This window comes from Peromyscus maniculatus, chromosome 1 (assembly GCF_049852395.1).
Source record: "Peromyscus maniculatus bairdii isolate BWxNUB_F1_BW_parent chromosome 1, HU_Pman_BW_mat_3.1, whole genome shotgun sequence".
Classification (NCBI taxonomy): domain Eukaryota; kingdom Metazoa; phylum Chordata; class Mammalia; order Rodentia; family Cricetidae; genus Peromyscus; species Peromyscus maniculatus.
In genome coordinates, this window is record NC_134852.1 from 188,425,788 (window position 1) to 188,448,841 (window position 23,054).

The following is a 23,054-nucleotide window of genomic DNA, read 5'->3' on the forward strand; positions in this document are numbered from 1 at the left end:
TGGTTTCCTGCCAACATAAGGTATTCAGTAATCGGGGCTTGCTTTCTTGAGACTTACCTGCCAGCCCCAATGAAACCTCTTCCTTTTGAATGTAAAGAAATCTGTATATAGTATTGCATTTCTGAACAAAGCACCGATCATCCTGTGACTCCTTACAATCATCTTTAATTTCCCTGAGACAGTCACATCTGTGGTTTTTGATACTGCTGTTTTATTTTTCACTTTTGTACTTCAAAGTTTGTAAGAAAAATGTTTTGCTTTGATTAATTTTTTTTCACTCGTTCATTTATTCCCCTACACAAGAGTATGAGCCACCAGTGTTCCTGGAAATAGTCATTGTGTCTTAGTCAGAGATGCTAACAGACACAGATCTTGTTTTCTTAGTCTTCATCATCTAATTGAAAATAAAATAGAAATCAATCCGTTACCAGGCAATTACATAGTTACAAACTGCAATAAGGACAATGGGATAAAAATATATACACCTTCAAATGCAGAGATTGTCACTTGTCCCTACAACATCCTATGGATTCAAAGATCTGTCCTTTGGGGCAATAGACAAATTAACACATAAGCCGTCTAACTTGTCCCATGACTTGGCTCAGCCAGCTGTTTTCCTTCAGAGTCAAGAGATGATGTTCCAAGGAAGTAGAAGGATTTGTGGACTCAATGGACAATAAAGGAAAAATTATTTAGCAACACTGGGTATCATCAAACCTGCTTGGGAAACTCCAGAAAACCTATTTGCAGCAACAAGGTATCAGATGCCAGATAAAGGGAGTGAGACACAGAGTAGAGCCAAGAGCACAGTCAACTATAGAGAGAAATCCAGAGTCTGCTTAAAGGGCAAGGGGATGTATTAGGGGGAAAACTCACTGCACAGAACAGAATAGTTTCAGGTTCTGGAACAGTGTTCTGGCCACCATATCTGGTGTTCAGTCCCATTTCCAAAACCACAAGGGAGAGAAAAGAGTGCACCCATACGTGCATCTCAAGTCTTTAGGGTCCCCAGAGGCCACGCCCCAGGGGCATGGACTTCAAGGTCATAGGCAGGTGCAACAGTTACCTGCTGCATCTCTAGGGGTGGTGCTTCAAAGTCATAGACAGAACAGCCCTCCACTACAGTCAACTGAACAAACCCAAGGAAAGCCTCACCAACATTGCACATCCCTCAAGACATGGTGGCTGTGGGGTACAGGGACTGATTTCAGACTAATTTGTCATTAGCACTACGTAAAGCCAATTTTCAATAACTTCATGGCTAAAAACAGACACAGGTGTTTGGCATACGCTATGAAACCAAGTGGCATCTTTGTTTTATCAGAGTTTTCCAGATGGCTAGGTTGGATCCTGCCAACCACAGCAGATGGGAAGGGTTCCCTTACCTGGACTAAATCTGCACATCCAACAGTTGTCCTGTTAAGCCTGGCTCCTGAATGAGATAATGTGGTTGGGGTCAATGAACATTATTTTTTTAAATATTTTTATTTATTTGTTTATTTATTTATTTACTTATTTTTGTTCTTCGAGACAAGGTTTCTCTGTGTAGTTTTGGTGCCTGTCCTGGATCTTGCTCTGTAGACCAGGCTGGCCTCAAACTCACAGAGATCCGCCTAGGTCTGCCCCCCACCCCCACCCCAGTACAGGGATTAAAGGCGTGTGCCACCACCACCCGGCAGAATGAACAGTCTTTATTTCAGGTTATGATGCTATCCCTGGCTATTCTATATATCTGGTTATGGACTTAATCTTTCCAGCTCCTTTGCTTTAGTGTATTGGGTCAAATAACATGAATACTCAAAGTCTCTTGCTTTCTTTTATTTTAGCCTGAAGCCTAAGCCAGAATTAGACATGTGAAGCCAGTCCCTTGGTTGGCTTTCACCTAAGCTACCACGTGGTGCTGCATCTTCCTCTGAGTAAAACCATCTCCTAAAAGGAATGCTTAGCCAAAGCCATCTTACTTTTCTGGAGACGGAAATGGAAAGAGAAAGTTCCTAGGAGCTTTATGACATTGTCCTTCCCTCTAGTCTCTGTGGCCCTCTAATAGTATGTGGACATTTAGCTAAGTCACTCTTTCACGGAGGTTAGAGCTCAGAGAAGGAGTATGCAAATGCTTTCTACTTTGGGACGATGTAGGACAGGCCCTGCAAGGGCTGTTGTCTTTCCCTCCATGAAGAACTAAAGTGGATCTCCTCCAGTAATTTTCCCTTTTCTTAAGCAAGATTCTAAACTTCCCCTCGGAGTCTGAATCTCAATGGGATGTTGCTTTATGTCAGTTGGACCTCTTCCACACAGTCAACTTTATTTCATCTAAGAAGTGTTTAGGAATTGCCTCTATGTGCCTGGAGTAGAGTGACCCTGAGCTGGAGAACCCTACCCTCCTTCACCCAGCTTGCCAAAGCCTTTGTAAAATGGAAGGCAAGTTCTCCATGTCAGGAAATGAAAGAGATAAAGGCACACACAAGAAACATACAGAAAGTAATGCAGACCAACAGGAAGCAAGAGCCCACAAAGACTGGGGGTTCTTTGTCCACGGATCTTGACTTAACATCACTCTTTGAAGTTCGATGTTCTTATCTGTAATATGAGGGCATTAGACTCAGTACTATCAGAAGATGCTAATAGACTTGGGCCCTGTAGATGCTGCCTACAGACTACTCAAAGTCTCTCCTCTCGTCTGTCTCCACCATCACTACCATCTAAACCACCATCTTTCCCCTCAGCAACAAAACTGCCTGGCCTCCCAGCACACTTCTGTTCTTGCCACCCTAGAATTCATCATCACAGCCAGAAGGATGTTCTGAAAATGGAATCATCCTACCTTGTTATCTGGCCCTTTCCCACTAACTAAATCCCTCCAACAACTCCCAATTGCCCTTAGCATAAAATATTAGCTATCAAGCAGGCCTTCTGTGGCCCCTTTCTAGCCACCACCAGTCTACTGCACTCTTCCTGCTTTCTTTGTCCAAACCAGTCCCAAATTAATTATGCATGTGCTTCAATCTGGAGAGCTATCTTCCCAATGGGTTCGTGCCTTTTGGGCTTTTGATGGCAAACATACCTACTTCTCCCTCCCTCAAACTAAGATCAGGGGACCAATAAGACAAGCAGTGAAAATCAAGATGGGATTCCAGCCCAACACAGAAAGTAAGTGGAATATAACACCAAGGCTTCTAATTTGGGAGACTAATAGGTGCAGGAGCTTGAAAGAGCAGGTTTGGGGTACCTTAAAATCAGTGGATGCTTTATTAAGTGCCTTCCTCTGGGTACTCTTCTTTCTAGGATGCATCTTTCATGAAGAAAAGGGTGGGCACAGTCACGACTAAGTTGGGTGCTTGTTTCAGTGTCTGGTCTGATCAGTTGGAGCCCAGCTGACCTAGTTGTAAACATTTTTTTTGTGCCATGGCTGCCAGGTTTTTTTGTTTTTTTTTAAGTTCCACATTTTTCCTTCAGAACCCTCCTCTGCTAGACCGCCATTCCCAAGCAAGCTTCTTTTGGTTCTCTAGGGATCAGAGGGCCCCCAGAATGCAGAAATTTCTAGAATTAAAGTCGTAAGACAATCCAAGAAACAAATTCCATTTATCTGAACATTCTTCGTTAATCCTTACAGTTCATCGAAGTTTACATTTTGCTTCACAAGAAATATGTATATTTTCTTTTTATTTGTGCTTTGAGAATCTCATACAATGTATTTTTATCATATTTAGCCCCTCCCTAACCTCCTCCCAGGCCTGTCCCCCTCCCCTCCCCCCCTCTCCCCACCCAACATTGTGTCCTCTCTCTTTTTTAACCCATCAAGCATAGTTTGTGCTGCTCATATACTCTTGGATATGTGACCTTTATATATAATTCTTGCAAGTGCTATGTGTCTGTGCTGTTCGGAGACTAAGAGCTTTGAAGTCAGAAAGATCAGGGTCTGGACTGTGGCTCTGCCAATCACTAGCTGTGTAACCTGGACAGGTATGTCATCTTTCCTGGGCTTCCATGTATGTCCTTCATACGGTTTCTGAGGACATGATAACAGCCTGTGGCCTGGAGCATCCTGGAGGTGAGCCAATGTCTGCTGCTCTTCATCTGTGTCTCCCTCTCGGAGACTGGGGTCCTGTCCACGATGTGACTTTCTGCAGGATCAGCCCTGTCCATCAGATACAAGCTTTGCTATGGGTACCATCCTTTTACCACCGGATGGACAGCATGCATCCTACAAGTGTTACTACTCCATTAGGCATCCAGAGCAAACATTTGTCTACCGAAGCTTAATCAAATCAAATTACTTATTTATGACAACATCAATAAGACAAGCTCTTAATAAATGCAATTACAAGATAACTTACAGAGTTATTTACTCTAAAAACAATGAAAAGGCAAGGGCCAGGGAGAAATATTAACATCCGGATGTTGATTACTACCCTCACCCCACCCCCGGCACAGGATGACTTGGAACTGGGTAGAGAGTAGAAGCTCTAAATCAATTCTACACCTTGTTCCTTAATTTATAAAGGGAAAAATATCCAGAATGTGAACTTTGGTTTAATTATAGGTGGTCAGGTAAATACTTAGTCATTCCATTATTTGCTGTGTTTCTTTGATTTTTTTTTTCTTTTTTCAAAATTTCAGATTTGCTTAAAAAGTGCCTTGGCAGCCTAGGGTGGGGTGCTCTGGAGAGACAGCTCCATGGTTGGTTAGGAGCACTGGATACTCTTGTAGAAGACCCTGGTTGGATTCCCAGCACCTACATGCTGGCTAACAACCATCTGTAACTCCAGTTCTCGGATATATGATGCTCTCTTCTGGCCACCGTGGGCACCACATGCATATTGTGCACAGACAGACATGCAGACAAAACACCCACACGCATAAATTAAAATATATATATTTGAAGTCTGTCTGGGGGAATATTTAAGGATAAAATATGCATTTATTTATTTATCTCTGAGTTAGTCAATGAGCCTAATGAGCTAGTTGTTCAATGATCTCATCAAAAGATATGAAATTTATAACATTGAAACAGCAGATCAAAGACCATAGTGTCTCCTGGTCCCTCATGTTGCCACCCTTAAGTTTTTTAAGGATCAGAGCTTAAACTCAGTTGGTTAGCTAGTTCTTAATCCTGAACTAAATTGTTTTCAACTAGCCTGAAAGGTAAATAAAACTATTTTTACATATCTGTTCTAGTTGCAGATGCTATGTGATAAACTATCCAAATTTTAGTAGCATTGGACAATAATGGTATCATGGTCATATATGCTGTGGGCCAAGAATTTAGACAGGATCTAGTGTGATATTTGTCTCTGACATTTGAGGCTTCCTATAAGAAGACTCAAGCTGGGATTGTTTGCAGTCGGGAGTCACTTGATGTTTGGGGCAAAAGCGTCTTTACCCAGGTATCAGGCGACTGATACTGGCTGTTGGCTGGCACTGCATCTGAAGCTGTCTACCAAGCCATATACTGGTTATAAGCAATTAATTGTACTGGCCCAGATTCCAGGTTTGGTGCCTCCATGGTAAGAATTTGCTTATATATTTTAAAGCTGTTACAGTGTCTTCTTAATGCTGCTACTACAATCAAGTGAGATTAGTAAACCTAGACCTCACTTCCTCTTTATCCCTTCAAGGCACCCATATGGGGAAACCCTAGAATTTCCCTTTCAAGCATATGAGAACATGTCTGGTTGCATTCAAATAGCTCAGGAGTCCATTAATGTGGTCACTTACCATTCACATTCATTGTGAAATTTTATTAGTTATTGTAATATGAACTTAATAGTTAATAATAACAACAGTTAAACATAAGATGTATGTACCAAGAGCCTCAATGGTGTATATATATATAATTATTAAAGGGTTCTATGGGGAAAATAGATACAAAATGAAGTAATACTGTTGCCTCTTCGTCCCCCAGGTAAAGATGGGGAAATCTCCAGACCAGGTCACTGAACTGTGTGCCAGGAAGCCTTCCATGTCCAAGAGAAAGCCCTCGACCCTCTCCCCCTTCCCTTTTAAGAGATCACATAGGCAGGCAAGAAACATAGCCTCTATCAGGCCCGATAGCCTGATAGGTCATGGGTGGAGGGAATTCCCACTACAGGTGTGCATCATAAATAACATGTGAAATAAAACCTGCACCACACATGATGTATTCTCCAAAGAGAACTTTATTGTTTATTACTGCATGGAAAAATCACTCCACAAGTTAGTATGTTAAAATAACACTTTTTTTTTCAAAGCTTCTGAGGATCAGGGATGTGTGAGCAACTTAGCTTAGCGGCTGTCTCTCAAGGCTGCTCATAGGGAGGGACCATGGCATCTAAAGGATTGTCTGTGCTGAGTGGTCGTCATTGAACATTGCCCATCCATAGTGCTAGTGGATGGAGACCCCAGGTCTTCACACATGGGCTTCATCATAGCATGCCCAAAAGTTCTTAGGACATGACACTGGCCTCTTACAGAGTGATGTTAATGAAAATGAACAGGAAGCCATTGGTACATTAAGTGATACTTTGTCCTGTGTGCTTTATCTATATTCTAGCTAAAAGGAGGTAGGGGCTTAAACTTGGTCAAAGATGACATACTTCTGATGTTCTGTCTCCACCTCCTAAGTACTGAGATCACACGTGTACACCACTGGATAGTGTAGATCCAATGCACAGCTCCATGCATGTTAGGGAAGTAGTACACTAACTGGCCTATACCTCCGCTACATTCTATTTATTAGACTAAATTACTAAGTCTAACTTCCACTTCTTGGAGGAGGCACATTAGAGACTTTAATTAAACAATGGCTGCCTGCGGGAGTTTAAAGAAAGATTTCCCTTACACTATCTTGAGAAGTTTCACTCATTGGGACAATCAGTGTGGAGAAACAATCATTTCCATATGAAAACTAGCAATCAGTTTCTACCTTACCATTTGGGGGTGACTATACCTGGACTCCCCTCTTTCATCCCATTCCAATCTTGTGAGGCTAGACACCATGATTCTTGCCCACAGAAGCACAAGGAATGTTTTGTGTGTTTTATTTCACACATAGTCATGTGTAGGTATTCTGCCTGTTCTAAGTGCATCCTTGGCACTGGGGTGAACTTGGCCACTCAGCTGTCTGGACAGCTATGCCCTTCCTTACACTTTATTCCATCATGCCTCTTGCCGAATGCCAAACTTGAATGGTTGCTGTGATAGATGAGGTAGAGCTCGGGCCAAGGCCGATCAGGAGATGCAGACAAATTGTCCTCTTCAAAACACAAAGTCACTGAGGTAAAATGCAGCTGGGATGCACTGTTCCTCATCTCTAGTGAGGCACAGCAGGGAAGACGCAATGATACCTGTGTTGGCGAAGAGAAACAAGTGGTGCCCCACTCAGCTGTCTCACAGGAAGAGGTGCAGCAATTCCTAACATGGGAAACGGCAGTACTTGGGACAGGACATCGAGGCCACTGACAGGAAGGTGGGGGTTGTTGTCTTCAAAGAGAAAGGGTTGAATTGTATCTGCCTCTGGATCTAATTCAAACTGACTACTGAACAGTGAAGATAAATTGAACCACAGAGAAAACTGAAAATTGCATTTTCCTGGCAAGTCCTTCAAGACGTTTAGTGAACTTAGATTTCAGGGGATGAGTAATGGCTTTCTCTGTCTTGGGTTTTCATGTTTTTGTTTTTCCAGACCTGTGTTTTCCATCTGGTCTAACCAGAGCCTGAGGTTGCCGAATATAACAGCACCGATCGGTTGGACTGAAGCTGTCTGGAGCTTGCATAGAACTGGAAATGTCAAATTGTCTTTTTTTCGAAAGGTCAATGGAGCAGAAGTCAGCTAGTTCCCAGTTCCTCAGACCACAGCTCCCAAAGAAACATCCTGTTCTTCTAACTCGAGAGATAAGACGCCACTATGTTGAAATGACAGCTGGCTCATGGGCACTTCCTAGTTTGAGAAGCTGGCCGGCATCACAAAGCACAAAGATGGTGTCTGATAGCTCTGGTCCCCGACCCAGGCTCTGGTCCCCGACCCAGGCCTTGGGATGATGGGCCAGGGAATGCAGACTGGTGTACTCTATTTCAGAGGCCCTTGAGAAAACACAGAAGAAAACACAGAGTGTGGTTTCCACACATCTGATGAATTCAGGGTAATGCAAGGCTGAGTGGCCCAGCCGTCTGTGAGAGGTAGCAAAGGGGCTTTACCACAGAAAGCAGCAAGAGCAGGCAGAACCATAGTGCTCCGGACTGCTGGTGACCAGAGGTAGGACACATCTTAGGAGAGGCAGCCCTTGTCAAAACACCACCTGGCTGCCCACATAGACACCACCAGGGAAGAAGAAAGACAATAGGAAAAAAAACAGTTAACTGTATTTCTAAATGACATTTATTTTTTATTACATGTGTATGTGGGATGTGCACATGGATGCAGGGCTAGGAACAAGGATAGGGTTATGCTATGGAGGCTGGAATAAGGTGTGAACTCCTCTGGAGCTGGAGCTATAGGTGACTGTGAGCCTCTAGGAACTAAACTCTGCTCCTCTATAAAAGTCGGAAGTACTCTTAACCAGTAGGCCACCTCTCCAGCCACTAGAGTTATCTACATTTTAAGGTGAAAAAGCAAGAACACACAGTTTTCTGGAAATAACTGAGGTTCCATGGTAGAAAATGAATTGAGTTGCATTAAGAAAAAGAACCTTGTATATTTCGTGCACACTCTGTGGCTGAAGAAAGTTCAAAGGTGCCTGTAAATGGGCCATCCTCTGTGGTTCCTAGGCCTCAGCCTTGAATGCCAGGGTACGAGAGGCAACTAACGAGGCCATTCTCCCTCCCAGTGATCCAACTGGTGGCTTGGCAAATGCTGCAACGTCATGACACCTCGGTCTTCTAGAGCAGAGGTTAGAAAATCCTTCTTTAAAAAGCCAGATAATAACTTTTAGGCCTTGCTGTTCGCACAGCTTCTGGAGCCTGTTGTCAGCTCAAGAACAGGCATGCATAGTGCATCCATCCACACTAGGCCGGGCCATGTACCAATAAAACTTTATTCATGGACACTGAAATCTCATCATTTTCTTGTCTCACAAACTATTATCATCATTTTTTTCCCAAGCATTTTCAAATGTAAAAATGTTTCTAAGCACAAAGGTCATACGGCACAGAGAGCAGGTAAGATTCGGCTAAAGGCTAATAAGTGGGCTGTTCTTATTGTACACTGACGACTTATGTCTGCGTGATAGAATGGATGAGTTGATCAGGCTCATGGCTGTTGGTTAAAGGGCCAAGTGCTTGGGGGACGTACCTGAGGGGAGGAAGTGCCCACGAGAATCACAGAATTGTAAGTCTTTTCCTCTTCCAGCGGTCTGTAGCTGTCCCCATAACGTCTAGGCAAGTGAGTAGCTTTATATCTACTTTCAAGCTACTGCTGCCATAAAAGTGATGGGGTGGACTCTGATGCCTGAGAGGCCTGTGTCTGTTTCCCCTGAGGCAGTACTGTTGGGCCACATACAGTCAGTACCTGACACAGGGGAGGTGTTAAAACACTACTCATTGATCGAATGACTGAATGACTGAAAAGTTCTTTTCAACACTTCAAGAACTGTTCTGTGATTCCCCCAATGCATTATGCAAATCTCACTTAACAAACGTCTGAAATGGGCATTTAGAATTCAGAAGACCCACTATGTGCTAGACATCAGTAAAACACCTTCACAAACAAATGACAATAACTCTATATCAGCCAGTGGCCAAGTGTCAAAACCATTGCTAGCTCCATTAAAAAGAGGATCTGTATGCACCCAGAGGTAAAGAGATGTCACTGCAGACATTGCAGGGGCACTGGTAAGTAAGCAGACCTCCAAAGCCCCTCTTCTGTGGCCTTAACTGCATCCCTTGAGTCTACACAAGCGGCTTCCACAACACTTTGCTCAGGACACAAAAAAGCTACCTGAATAGAAAAAATGCTAAGAAACTTAGCAGGGACCCACCGCAGGGAAGGAGCCAAAGCCAAAACTGCTCTTGCACGCTGCTACATTGGCACCATCTCTGTCCACTCACCACGCCCACAGAGAACACAATCACACACACCCACACAGAACACAATCACACAGCTCGGGGTTGTCTTCATTCAGCATCTGTATGAATAAGCTTTCTAGCTTTCCATTTAGATTTTTCTTTTCTTTTTTAAAAAAGTCCCGAGTGAATCTGCAAAGAGAGGCGTGAGAACGTGGAGGGATTTAGGCGGTAACTGGTGCATTGGTACCAAGAGGAGGCAAAAGAAAAAGATCAAAGATTCATTCCTCTAAGCTGGGCGGCACCTTGGCACTGAATCCTGGAACAGATGCTGGCTGATTTGAATAAAAAAAGGAGCAGAAGTAACGAAAGATATGATTGGCTAAAAGATACAAAACCACATTTGTGAATGGGGATAATAAAGTTTTCCAAGCCGTCGCTAAAATAGCTGACTTTTCAAAAGCCAACCTCAAGGAAAAGTAGAAAAAGAGAGGCATCGTGTGTCCCCCATGGCATCGTGTGTCCCCCACGGTGAATATTTGAATTAAGATACAGTCAGCAGAGAAGAGACACTTTGCAGACTCTCCGCAGGATGAATCAATCTCAGGGAGTCCTTTGTGTTCCTGGAGAATGATGTCAGAACTCATCCCGGGAAGAAGAAAGAAGAGCTTCGTGAAAGGTCGCTTGAGGAGCATCAGGGATGCTATTTGCAAGGCCTTAGCAAGGCTTCCGGGAAGAAGAGGAGTCAACTTGCTGTTTTAGAATCAAAGGAGAAAAGGGAGGAAAATCCCTGGTTGTAAAGCTTTAGATTTGCGAGGAAGTCCATGAAAGGAGAGTGTGAATATAAACAAAGCCACACTATATTGATTCATCATTTAAAATATGTTTACCTAGGTGTTGGTTATAAAAGTATAATTTAACAGGCTTCTAAAAGCTGAAGGCAAGGACTACCAGTCTCTCCACCTTTCTTTCTAACTGATCCCCAGAATCCTCAGACTTTTAAGACAGGCACCTCTCACAGGAAAACACCGCCAGCCTGTGACCTGGGTTATACCTCAGCTCCATCGCCTCTAACATTGAGAACCACTACGCTCTTATTAAATACGTCAAAGTCTCAATCTCCTTAAGGATCCAAGTTCGGTGGAGACTCAGTGTTTCTGGTGGAACACCGTTAGGGAACTTTCTACCTAGGATGAAAAGATAGCAGGTGTTCAACAGAAGCCAACTCGAACGGCTGCATTTGAATGTTCTCAACAGCTAACTGCATAGAGTACTTACTGTGCGTAAGCCCTCTATCCACACTGCTTTGGATGACTCAGAAGCCCTGCAATCAAGGACAATTGTCACCCCTTTCATACAGATACAAAAACCAAGGCTTAAAGGTGTTAGGAAGCTTGCTCACAGTGCAAGCTTGTGAGTGGTCTGCCAGGCAGCCTGGTTCAGAAGCCCTGCTCTTACCTAACCAAATATGGGCTGACATTGCGTTATTATTTTTCCCCTCTTTGTTTCTGTCACGACACAGGGAACAGCAGGAGATGGTTTCCTCCCTCAGCTGCACAAACAGCTGCCGACCTCTTTGTGAAGACAGAAGTCAAAGACAATGGCCTTAAGTAGAAAAGATGTGGGATTCACGGGCACTTTGTGGTCTGGGAAATGTTGAAAGTGTCTTTCAATACATGCGTCTGTTGCCTGTCTCAGCAGCCTTCTGAGTTAGGCTCCTGCATTGTATGGCAGCTGCAAGTGAATGCCATGTGAAGAGCTACTAGAATTCAGTGCATCACTGCTCCCAAGTACTCTACTACACAATACAATGGACAGTTGGCTCCGAAGGCGCCAGCAGATACCAAACACCTTGGATGTTCAATCTCTTATACAAAATGGTATAGCTGTATATAATCTACGCACATTCTCCAGCGTACACTGAGTCACTTTTAGGTTATTTATAATACCTAACAAACCCAGAGGCCATGTAAATAATTGCTATATTGTTGAGGCAAGGGTAATAAGAAAAACAGGCTGTCTACGTCCAGTACAGATAGAATTTGTGCCCCATCAGTGGTTGGTTGGGTCTGTAGATGCAGTCCTTGGGTGTGGGGTACTGACCGTTCAGTGTCCCAGCTTCGGGCTGTCAGGCAAACCAGAAAGCAGTTACTGGCTCTGCCCTGGCTAGGTACTGGTAGTAGGAGAATGGTCAACAATGAAACTGTGAATGAAAGCCGGAAGAAAAGTAATATTTATTGACAGCTTATAATTTAAGTGAGTAGGGATAGTTAATAATATTCTAACTGGAGTTCCAAGTCCTCAGATTTCAGCAATGATAATAACATATGTCTGTGAGCTATTTTTAATGTTTCAAAAATGCCCATTAGGATGTCACTAATCATGCAGAACATGGTCATAGCCTCTGCATATGGTAACAAAAGATGAAAGAAGAAAAAATTTTTTCAGGTGGGGTATGTTTCATTTCTAGACTGGAGCAAGGTTTCAGAGACTTCTATTTGCGGAAACAAGTAAACGTTCATTCTGTGGGTGTTGAAATAAATCCCTATAGATGCCAAACTTACTCTAACAGGAAAGATGCTCCATTATCAATGACAATCCAACAAGACTCACAGGTTTCGGGGAAGAAGTTGTCTGCAGACATGAAAGGCAATTTTAGCTACTTACTTTGAATTGCCAGTCACCGGAGGAGCAGAAGAGGCATTTTTCTGCCAACTGGTTGAAGCTTGTGCCAGAATGATCCTGTTGTTTCTTAATTGTCCTAAAAGCTTGTAGCCAGCAATTTTCCTGCCAAGCCTGACCTCACTTTCATGTTCTTTATAATATGCAGATCACGAAGTGAACCCCCATTCAGAGAAGGAAAACGAGAAGCCACCTCCCTGTCCTTAAGCTGTTTGGAATGTACCACGTGACCTGAATATCATCTTTTTGTCAATAAATTCAACGGGATCTGTATCAAAACTTTGGGTACCTGTTTTTCCTTTTAAAGTAAAGCTGTACTTGAATACTTTCAATATAGGAGTAATTGCCATGGCAACCTTTTACAATCCTTATAAAGATAAAAGAGAAGCAGTATTCCTCCCACCAAGGATAGAACTCTAACTGCTGGACACAAAAATCTATGTGCAGCATAAGTTGTAAACTATGAAATGAAATACAAGATATGCTCTCATTAAAAAATAAGTCATGTAAGCATACATGCACACACTCACACGTGTACCTGTGTAAGGGAGAAGGGTGTTAAAAATTAGCAAAGGAGTTTACAGTATTCAATCTAGCATCACCAAAGGTCCCAACTAAATGAAAATAAGTAAAGGCAATATATCACTGGGAGCCTTTTAATCTTTGTGTTTGTGTGATGTGATGTGGTATGGTGTGGTGTGGTGTGTGTGTGTGTGTGTGTGTGTGTGTGTGTGTGTGTGTACATTTGCACAGGCATATATGATACACGTGGAGATCACAGGACTGCAACTTTAGGTACCAGTCCTCACCACCTTGTTTGACAGGTTTTTTGTTGTTGTTGTTGTTGTGATTTCCAGATGCATATGCCAAGACAGCTGGCCCACAGGCTTCTGAGGGTTCTTCTGCCTCTACCCCCCATTTCACAACAGAAGCACTGGATTACAGGGACACACTACCTCATAGGCTTTATATTGGTCCTGACCTCAAGTCCTCACGCTTACATGGTAAGTGCTTTACCCAATGGGCTATCATTCTAGCCCAAGAATATTCATTCTTATATTTATGAACCTGTTTGCTTTAATGTCTCACAATAGATACATTTTAATGATTTCAAAATATTTTATTAATTATTTATTTTTGATTCAGGGTCTCATGTTGCAGCCCTGGCTCGCTTAGAGCTCCCTATACAGACCAAGCTAGCCTCAAATTTGCAGAGATTCAATTGCCTCTGTCTTTCAAGTTCTGGGATTAAAGGTGTGTACCACCCACCAAGCCAAAAGTAATTCTTAATGTTTAAAACAGATTAGTTTCTTACACAACTGTATTTACTGAACCCTGTTATATTCAGATTTCTTGAGAGATTTTTAAAGATCTATTAAAAAACCCCCATCAACTGTGAAAGGACATGATTCCTTGACATTTGACTCTTCTGGAAAACCAGCCTTCTGTAAATCCCACTCGAAGCACTTGCTTCTGATTGTGGTAGGTTCAGATGGCCACAGGCTTGCACTGATAATATTTTTGGCTTTATGAAAGTTTTGAAGTGACTCTGAGGAGTAGAATAAAAGATATGGGTGGGGAAAACATGATCAGAATATATTTTAAGAAAAAAATTGTTTTCAATTAAAAAAATAAAGACTTCTAAATAGAGAATTTAATCTTCACTGAGATTTGCCAGGAGGGACTAGAGGCAGGCAGTGCCCCTGAGGGACTTCCTGCTGATGCCTCTGTGGTAGATGTACCGCTTCCTGATGGCCTCAGCTTATGCTTCAACACCTGACTCTACCCACAGAAGGAGCATAGCTATTTGAGGGGAGGATTCAGGTTAACTGTGTTTCTCAGACTGAGTGCCAATGCACTAGAGGCTGAATCTCAAGTAGACACAAGTCGCATGATAACCCTTTCCCAGGGAAGCAAAGGGTGCTAGTGTGGCTGAGCAGCCCACATGGTAAAGTCTTCTCATCTCCCTGGGAGGGCACTGAGGGACTAGAGTGTAAAGAAAGAAGCAAAAAGTTGAACTTAAACAGACTCGTGTCCAAATTCTGCTGTTTAAAAGCTGTCTGGTCTCCAAGAAATGGACCTCAAATCCATAAAATGTAAAAGTTCTTCTGTAAAATGGAGGGATGGTGAACTGAACAGCTGAATGCAGGGCATTACCCAGTCATGGGTCAATGATCATAATTTTTGATGCCAATTTTTAAAGTATAAATAAGTTTTAATCTACATTATTACTGAGAAGAAACAAATAAGAAATGTAGAAGGCTGCTTAGGAATGTCAGTGGTCCTTTCCACGGCCTGGTTACCCCATTTTACTCCCCATCTGACCAGATCATTCCACTCCACTATGCAAAAGTTACTGGAGATGTACATCCTACCGAGGGAGGACCAATAGTGCCGACTCTAAAAGCAAACAACGTACAAAAAAACCCAGGGTATCCATTTCCGGTTAAATTACGCGTGCAGCTGGGTGTCCAGCTCAGCCATCTTCTCAAACATTCCGCACCAAACAGATGGCACAACCCAACAATTTTTTCTCATAACTAGATTTAAGTTTGGATTATAAAAGTTGACCAAAAGATGGAGAAAAGCCCATGAGGCCTCAATTGTACACAAAGAACTACCAGCTCCTGAGTAACGGCTGAGAGCAGGAGAAGTCGTCCTCCCTAGGGAAGGGGACACCCACTGGTTCTTCAGTACCAAACAGTCTGCCTTGAGCACACAAATAGCATTATATGGACAGAACAGGTCATATTTAGGAATGCATATCTGTATACACCTATATACATACATGCAACAACAATTAGTGAAAAAGAGACAATGGATTTAAAGGAGAGCAGGGAGTAGTCTACGGGAGGTTTCAGAGGGAAGAAAGGAAAAGGAGGAATGTTATAATAATCTCAAAAATATCATCAAAAAATTGACCGAAAGAAAATAACTCAATATGAGGCAAACTGAGGATTGAGGAGGTTCACTGTGGCAAATCCAGGAAAGGTAGTCAGTGAGAATTAAGCAGAGCTGTGGTTGTAGGACGATCATCTTGTCGATTCTCCAGTGTGATCTCGGAATCACCTTTCATTTACCTAGTGACTGTGAGCAAGTTATCACGTCAGTCTCTATGGAGACTCAAAGGAAGATTAAACATAGACAATGCCCTCTAGGATGGCATACTCTTGAAAAGGTCAAAGGATAAGGACTCACTAGGTCCCCTAAGATTCAAATATACAGATGTGAATCATTAACCAGCTTCCCTGGAGACTGTTTCCTGTGGTCCTCCCCCGTTAGCCACCAAGGAGTGCTTCCACGTGGAGTTCTAAGTGTTAAGACAGGGGCTATGGAAGAGGCCCGGAGACCCTCTGTGACACCAGGATTCCAGACAGTGCTTTCGCTCTGTTCTTCCCTGCTCCCTCCTACAAGTACAAACAGCACCACACCCAGTCTCTGTTCTCCTTATCCTAGGGTGATATGACTCTCTGATTTGCCCTTCAGGGAACCTTCTAGATGTGGGGTGGGGATGGGGGATCCTGAGTCCTCCAGGAAACCACTCCTCGGGTGTGGACACTCCCTTGTCAACACACTCAGTTTTCCCCTGAACCAGGTCCTCACAAGCCTGTATTCCATTCTTTCTCTTGCTCCCCATACTCTGCCCTCCTATAATTCCTGCGAATACCCAAAGCCTGGACTGTTTCAAATCTTTTACCCTGATAGTTTGAGGCTCCAACATAAGTCGCAATTTATTTACTAAGAGTGTGGACCAAGTGGTTTGTGTTCTCTTGTTATCTCCATGGTCGGCAGTAAACCATGTCACCTCTCACTCTTCAGGGACACAGACAAAGCGCTTTGGTCAGTGCCACTGGCATGCACCTCCAAACCTATGGAGACATGTTTTCAGAATCAGTGATGAAGGGAGTTTCACTATTTGCAGCATGAACAATCTCAGACAAATTAGCTCTCCATACTTGTTTCCTTATTTGTGAAGTGAAAAAGAAAAACAATATCTGTGTCTATGGGTGAATAAGTCACAGAAGCGGAAACACTGGGGACTGGGTTCAGACTCACAGAAATGGTGACTCAGAAATGGCAGTGAATAAACACCTGAAATGTTTACTATAAACGATGAAGAAGGAGGAGAAGAAAAGATGCAGAAAAGACAATCATAAACGCCCACAATGACATCAAATGGTAAGATCAAATGTGGATGGGCCCGCACATCTTGCGGTATTCTGTTTATAAAGCACATGAGGAGTTTCTTAATCATTACTAAAATCTCAGTGCCATGGTCCTCAGATGCCCCCTCACCTACTTCCTTTCGTCTTTTCTATTGCTTTAACAAAATGATGCTTATCCCACTTCCACCCCCATTTTGCAATAAAAGGGGGGGGCTGTAATCTGGGTCCTATAAATGCACCAGTTTATACCAGGGAATTAAATTAGCCGTGCTTACACAGTTTTAGTCATGATGCCCAGAAAAGACTATCATTAAACTTGTAGCCCTGATCCTAGGTTAACAATGTCTGATTTAGTCATTTAAATCATAACTTCATGAGCAACGTTTTATTGCCAGCGCACTATATTACCACAAAAAAAAAAAAGCCAACACCAATGCTAGATGACTTCCTAAAATTATTTTTCTCAGAAAAAAATTCCTTTTGAAAAATTACACTATGGGAAAAATTTTGTGATTTCAACACCATTTTTATTAAAATTTATTTTTATTTGACATTCCTGACTATGTGTTTAGTCTGGAAAAGTAGGAAATATTTGGAGGAAACAGAAAAATATTTACAGGAAATTAAAATTAGCCATAATTGTACTATCAAAAATAAATAGCATTGCTTTTACCACAACATGTCATCCTTTATAAATGTTTTCATTTTTTAAAGGTAAGGACTTTTTTTATATAGGTAGTTTTTATATTCATTTTATTTATTACATTTTATTTTGTTAGCTGCAGGGTCTAGATAGCCCAGGCCAGCCTGGAACTTGCTATGTTGCCAAGGTTAGCCTCCAACTTCAGATCCTCTTGACTCACCCTCATATGTCCTGAGATGAACAGGCAGGTACCACATGTCTTGCTTCTCTGATTTCTTGATAGGAGAAGTTTATGGTGTGAATATTTTTTGGTGACAGATAGCCTGTTGTGGAATATTTGCTTACACTGTGAAGATGTACAACTGTGATTGGTTTAATAAAGAGCTGAACGGTCAATAGCTAGGCAGGAGAGAATAGGCGGGACTTCCAGGAAGAGAAACTCAACATGAATCTAGGCATGCAGGAGATGCCAGAGAAGCACTGAAGAAGTTGGGCATTCGGTACAGAGGTGACTGAGCCACTCATGTGGCAGAACATAGATGAATAGAAACAGGTTAATTTAAATTTTAAGAGCTAGTTGGAAACAAATCTAAGCTGAAGGCCAAGCTTTCATAATTGATAATAAATCTCCATGTCATTATTTTTAGGCTGGCAGTCCAAAAAAGTCTGATAAGAAAGCTTACTACAATAGCTCATTATATTCAGATCTCATCAATTGATTATTGTGGGCCTCTTTAACTATTTGAAATTTTGATCATTTTCTTCAGCATTGTTTCTCCACTTTTATTAGTAGTGATGCTAAATATTCTTATAAGTGTATTCATTGTTAGTGTGTACAACTTGTCAGGTCTTCCCCGTTTTCTTGATTAGTTATGGCCATGTTGCTGTTTTCATCATGAACCTGGGACCAAGAATGATGGAGGGTAGATAGCTCAGAGATTTGAGGAGGGAAGAGATACAGACTAGAACATTCTAGTTCTTCTCATGAACATTGGCATTCCTTGGGACCAGATGGTATTGAAAAGAATGTCTTTGTGCTACAAAATCTATTGGGAAGTAGACTTTCAAGCACAGACATACCTGATGTAGGGTCTGCGACCAAATAAGACACTATCAAGCACAGGTCTTCTCAGTACCTGCTAAGATGTAATTAGAGGAATTAAACCCTAGAAAGAATAGTTAGTTGGGGAAAACAGAACTTTTAAAATCTATGAACGGAAAGTCATTCCTCTAGAAAGGAATTACTTTTCTTCTAAATAAAAAAAAAATCCCCCCTCTTATGAATCTCTACATCTAGCATCAGCTTGTCTCTCTACATGGAAATCGTCAGAAGACAGAGAATAGGAAATAAATGCCTATACTTCAGCTGGGGATGCACAGCAGCCAGGTCCTTCCCTGGCTGTCGCCTGCCAGTCTCACTGACAGATGAGTAAGTCAGGGAGGGCAGTTACAGCGTGAACTGTAAGTAGGAATGTTGCCTCACGTAAGGATTTGACCCAGTTTGTTCTCCACCACCCTAGCGAGTCTCTGGGATTTCCCCCAGCACACTTAACCTTGAAACTTGTTGACTTCCAAAACTACTGGGCACAAAAATTGACATAGTCTCATCCATGAGCACTTAAAGCTGCAGAAGTCACAGGTGAAGTCTTCAGACTCTTGGGAACTCCTACTTCACAGAAGCTACCCAAGGTTATCAGACTAGGAGTCACCGAGCAGACGTATTGCTGAGCTAGATGACAGCCCCCTAGAGGGTCCGTGTATCATTAGCTGGAGAGCAGTAGCAAAGCTGAGGGCCTAGGATACATAATCACTTCTTGTCACCAGACACTGGATACCTTTTTTCTTTTTAACCCCATATCACTTCGAGCAGAGGCCAGTTTTCCGACAGTGGCCTCCCAGGTCTCCCGTAATCTGGGGCACAAACTTTTCTAATCTTCTTCTTCTCCCTTTCCTTCTGTTGTTTACTCTGTTCTCTGCACAATGATACAGACAGGACACAGCAACTGCAAGCTGAAAGCTAAGGCCAGTCCTGAGAGCCCAACATCTGGAGATTACCAGATAACTTCACTCATCTTGAACACCAAGATTTCTGTTTTCTGTAGTCAAAGTCCAAATGGCCAAATCCCATAGCTGACCCCCTCCTCAAAGTGATTTTTTCCCACCAGGCTTTCCCTATCACAACTCTCCAACCTGGCTGTTAGGTCTGGGGTTTGATGTCCCAGCCTTGTCTCTCACGGCATCCTGTACTCCCTCATTACCACACGGTCCACACAAAGCCCAACTGCTCACTTACTTCTCTGTGTCCTATTAGACTAAGGACATGGACCGTGTAATCTACTTACTATTATGTTGCCAAGCCTCAGAAGACACTTGGCAGATGGTTGTTGGATGAAAATATAAATGAGTAAGCGATACCCAACTGCTTCTAGTTCCTTACCCTGCTACGGAATTAATAAATCCTGAACCTAGGAATATATAAAACTCTCATTGAGGGCAATCAGGCCTGAATCTCTGTTCTGGCTTCTACATTCTTCTTGATGATTTATTCTAATAATTAGTATTGCTTTTACTGGAGATTTGGGTTCAACTCTTCAGGAAAGGCTCCCAAGTTTCTAAGTATGGGGAGCATGAGGAAGACATTGACCTTCAAAAGGCTCAGAAGAAAGCTGTTGCATACAAAGTCACACCCCTCCCTCTCTCACAAATGACATCACAACTCCCAGCAGATAACATCTAGGAGAAAAATCCCAAAATGAAAATTTTATATCTGACATGGATCATACGCAGCTCTTCCAGCTTCACGGTCAAGCAGAAGACAGTGTACCCACCTGTGAAGAGATCTGAAGGAAACCGTGGAGAAGACTCACCAATTCCCTCTAAACCAAGGCATGTTTCTAGAGTCACCTGATGGTGACGTTTAACTTTTAAAATTGCTAGTGTTCAGACCACACTCAGATTAATGGCTCTAGAAATCCCAGAGAAGGCAGGGGAGTGAGTTTTCCTCACGTCCCCCAGGTACCTCCAGTGTGCAGTCAAGGCTGTTTGGATTCTTCATTCCTTTGAGGCCTCTTGCACCAGGCCTTGCATGAGGCCATATCTCCTCCTTTAATTCACTAATATAAAACGATATCATACATATCATATGAACCTTGTGATAGTTTGTTTTTGTCAACTTGACACAAGATAGAATCATCCAGCAAAAGGGAACCTTAATCCAGGGATTGCCTCTGTCAGATTGCCTGTAGGCAAGGCTGTGTGGAAATTTTCTTGATTAATGGTTGATATGGGAGGGTCCATCCCACCAGGAGCAGTGCCACCTCCAGTCAAGTGGTCCTGGATGAGACATAAAGACAAGATGAACCAGCCAAGAAGCAGCTTTCTTCCATGGTTCCTGCCTCTGCCCCTGCTTGAGTTCCTGCACTGATTTCATTCAGTGGCAGACTGTAAGCAGGACACAGAAGTCAAGCGAATCCTTTCCTTTCCATGTGATTTTTGGTCATGGTGTTTATCGTCGCAAGAGAGACTCCTAAGCCGCCCTTTCACCTGGATTGGCATCCACCCTGGGAGGAAACCAGTTTTTGTAAACCCTCATTAGTTGCTTCATAGAACCAGGCTACTAGAGAACATGGAGAACTATTTCATACTCACTGTGTAAAGTCATCATCTTATTATCTAATGAGAACCTATGAGTTCAGAGCTTCCTAAGAATATTGGTAACGAGGCGAACTAGGAACTGAGTTATCCCGGAGGTGAACTCCACTCCACAGAGCTCAACTTATGTGTTACAATTTATAGGTGACCGACGAAAATTACTAATGGGCCTCTAAAGCATTCTGTCTCAACTTCTGTCTACCAGGTGCCTTGTTCCTCCCCCACTTCCTGTGGGGAAAAAACGCCGTGGTGTGTATATTACTCCAGCGAGAAAAGCAATTATTATAAAATGTTACCCTTACTTTTGGGGGGTTTGTGGATTGGGAATGTGACTCACTTAAAGCCCATTGGAGCAGTGAAGAAATCCTCATTTACATAAAAGGGTTTGTAGTTGCACATACTGAGAAACCCCCATACCTCAAGAACACACATATAGACACAACTAAGCACAAATTGCATAATGCTCATTCTTATAGAAAGATACAATATAAATTGAAACTGGAAACTGCTGAGGATATCACTCTGTATGGTGTGAATGTGTTGCTCTGATTTGGTTGATAAATAAAATGCTGATTGGCCAGTAGCCAGACAAGAAGTATAGTATAGGTGGGATAAGCAGAGAGGAGAATTCTGGAAACAGGAAGGTGGAGTCAGGAGTCACCAGCTAGGCACAGAGGAAGCAAGATGTAAAAGTACTAGTAAGCCACAAGCCATGTGACAACTTATAGATTAATAGAAATGGGTTAATTTAAAATATAAGAACTAGATAGCAAGAAGCCTGTCACAGCCATACAGTTTATAAGTAATATAAGTCTCTGTGTGTTTACTTGGGTCTAAGTGGCTTCAGGAGCCAGGTAGACACAGGAAAATTCCAGCTACAAGAAACAGCGCATGGGTCATCACAGGAAGATTTGACCTAGACATAGAACAAAAAGGCACATGGATGTTCTGGATAATGAAGTCAGACTAGGGTATATTTTGTGAGGTATTGGGAACTGAACTCAAGGCACTATACAACCTTAGGACTGAAGCCAAAGAAGTCAATGAAATGTCCTGGGATTGCCAGTAGTTTTGTTTCCCTTGATACTTTAACATTTAAATAAAAGATCTTACAAACGGCATGCATTGTCCTAAGGCACACTCAAATCATTATAGTCTTGATAACCGAGAACTCCAAATGGCATAGAACAGAGTATGTCCAGCCTCTCTAACTGGTAACCATTCACTCCATAGTGTTAGGTGACTGGTTTACAGATGCATTTATGTAGCTATTAAAATTACATGAGGAGAAATAGGTGCAGGCACAGCTATTGGAAATATCAGTTTATCTAAAACATGGGCTAGACTATTGGCTTTTTGCTTGTGGTACAATTTCATGTATCCAGGCTAGTAATAAGGCCCACCATGAAGAAAGGAGTGGCCATGTGTTCTGAGGATACATCTGTGGTGTTTAGGTGTCTTTTTGGTTTTTGTTTGTTTGTTTGTTTGTTTGTTTTGACAACTTGACCCAAGCTGGAGTCATCTGGGAAGGAGGAACCTCTGCAGAGAAAATGCCTCCATCAGACTGGCCTGTGGGAAGCATTTGATTAGCAACTGATGTGGGAGGACCCAGGCCACTGTAAGCAATGCCTCTCCTGGGCAGGTTGTTCTGGGTTGTATAACAAAGCAAGCCAAGCTAGCCATGAGGAGCAAGCCAGTAAGCAGCATTCCTCTGTGACTTCTCTGCTTTAGTCCTGCCTCCGGGTTCCTGCCCTGAGCTCCTTCTCTGGCTTCCTTTAGTCACAGACTGTTACCTGGAAATGTAAGCTGAAACACACCCTTTGTTCCCCCAGTTATTTTCGGCCAGTGTTTTAGCACTGCAACAGGAAGAAAACTAAGACTGCACCACTGGCTGATTTTATGTCATTGTGTGAATCTCACAAAGTGTCCTTGCATTG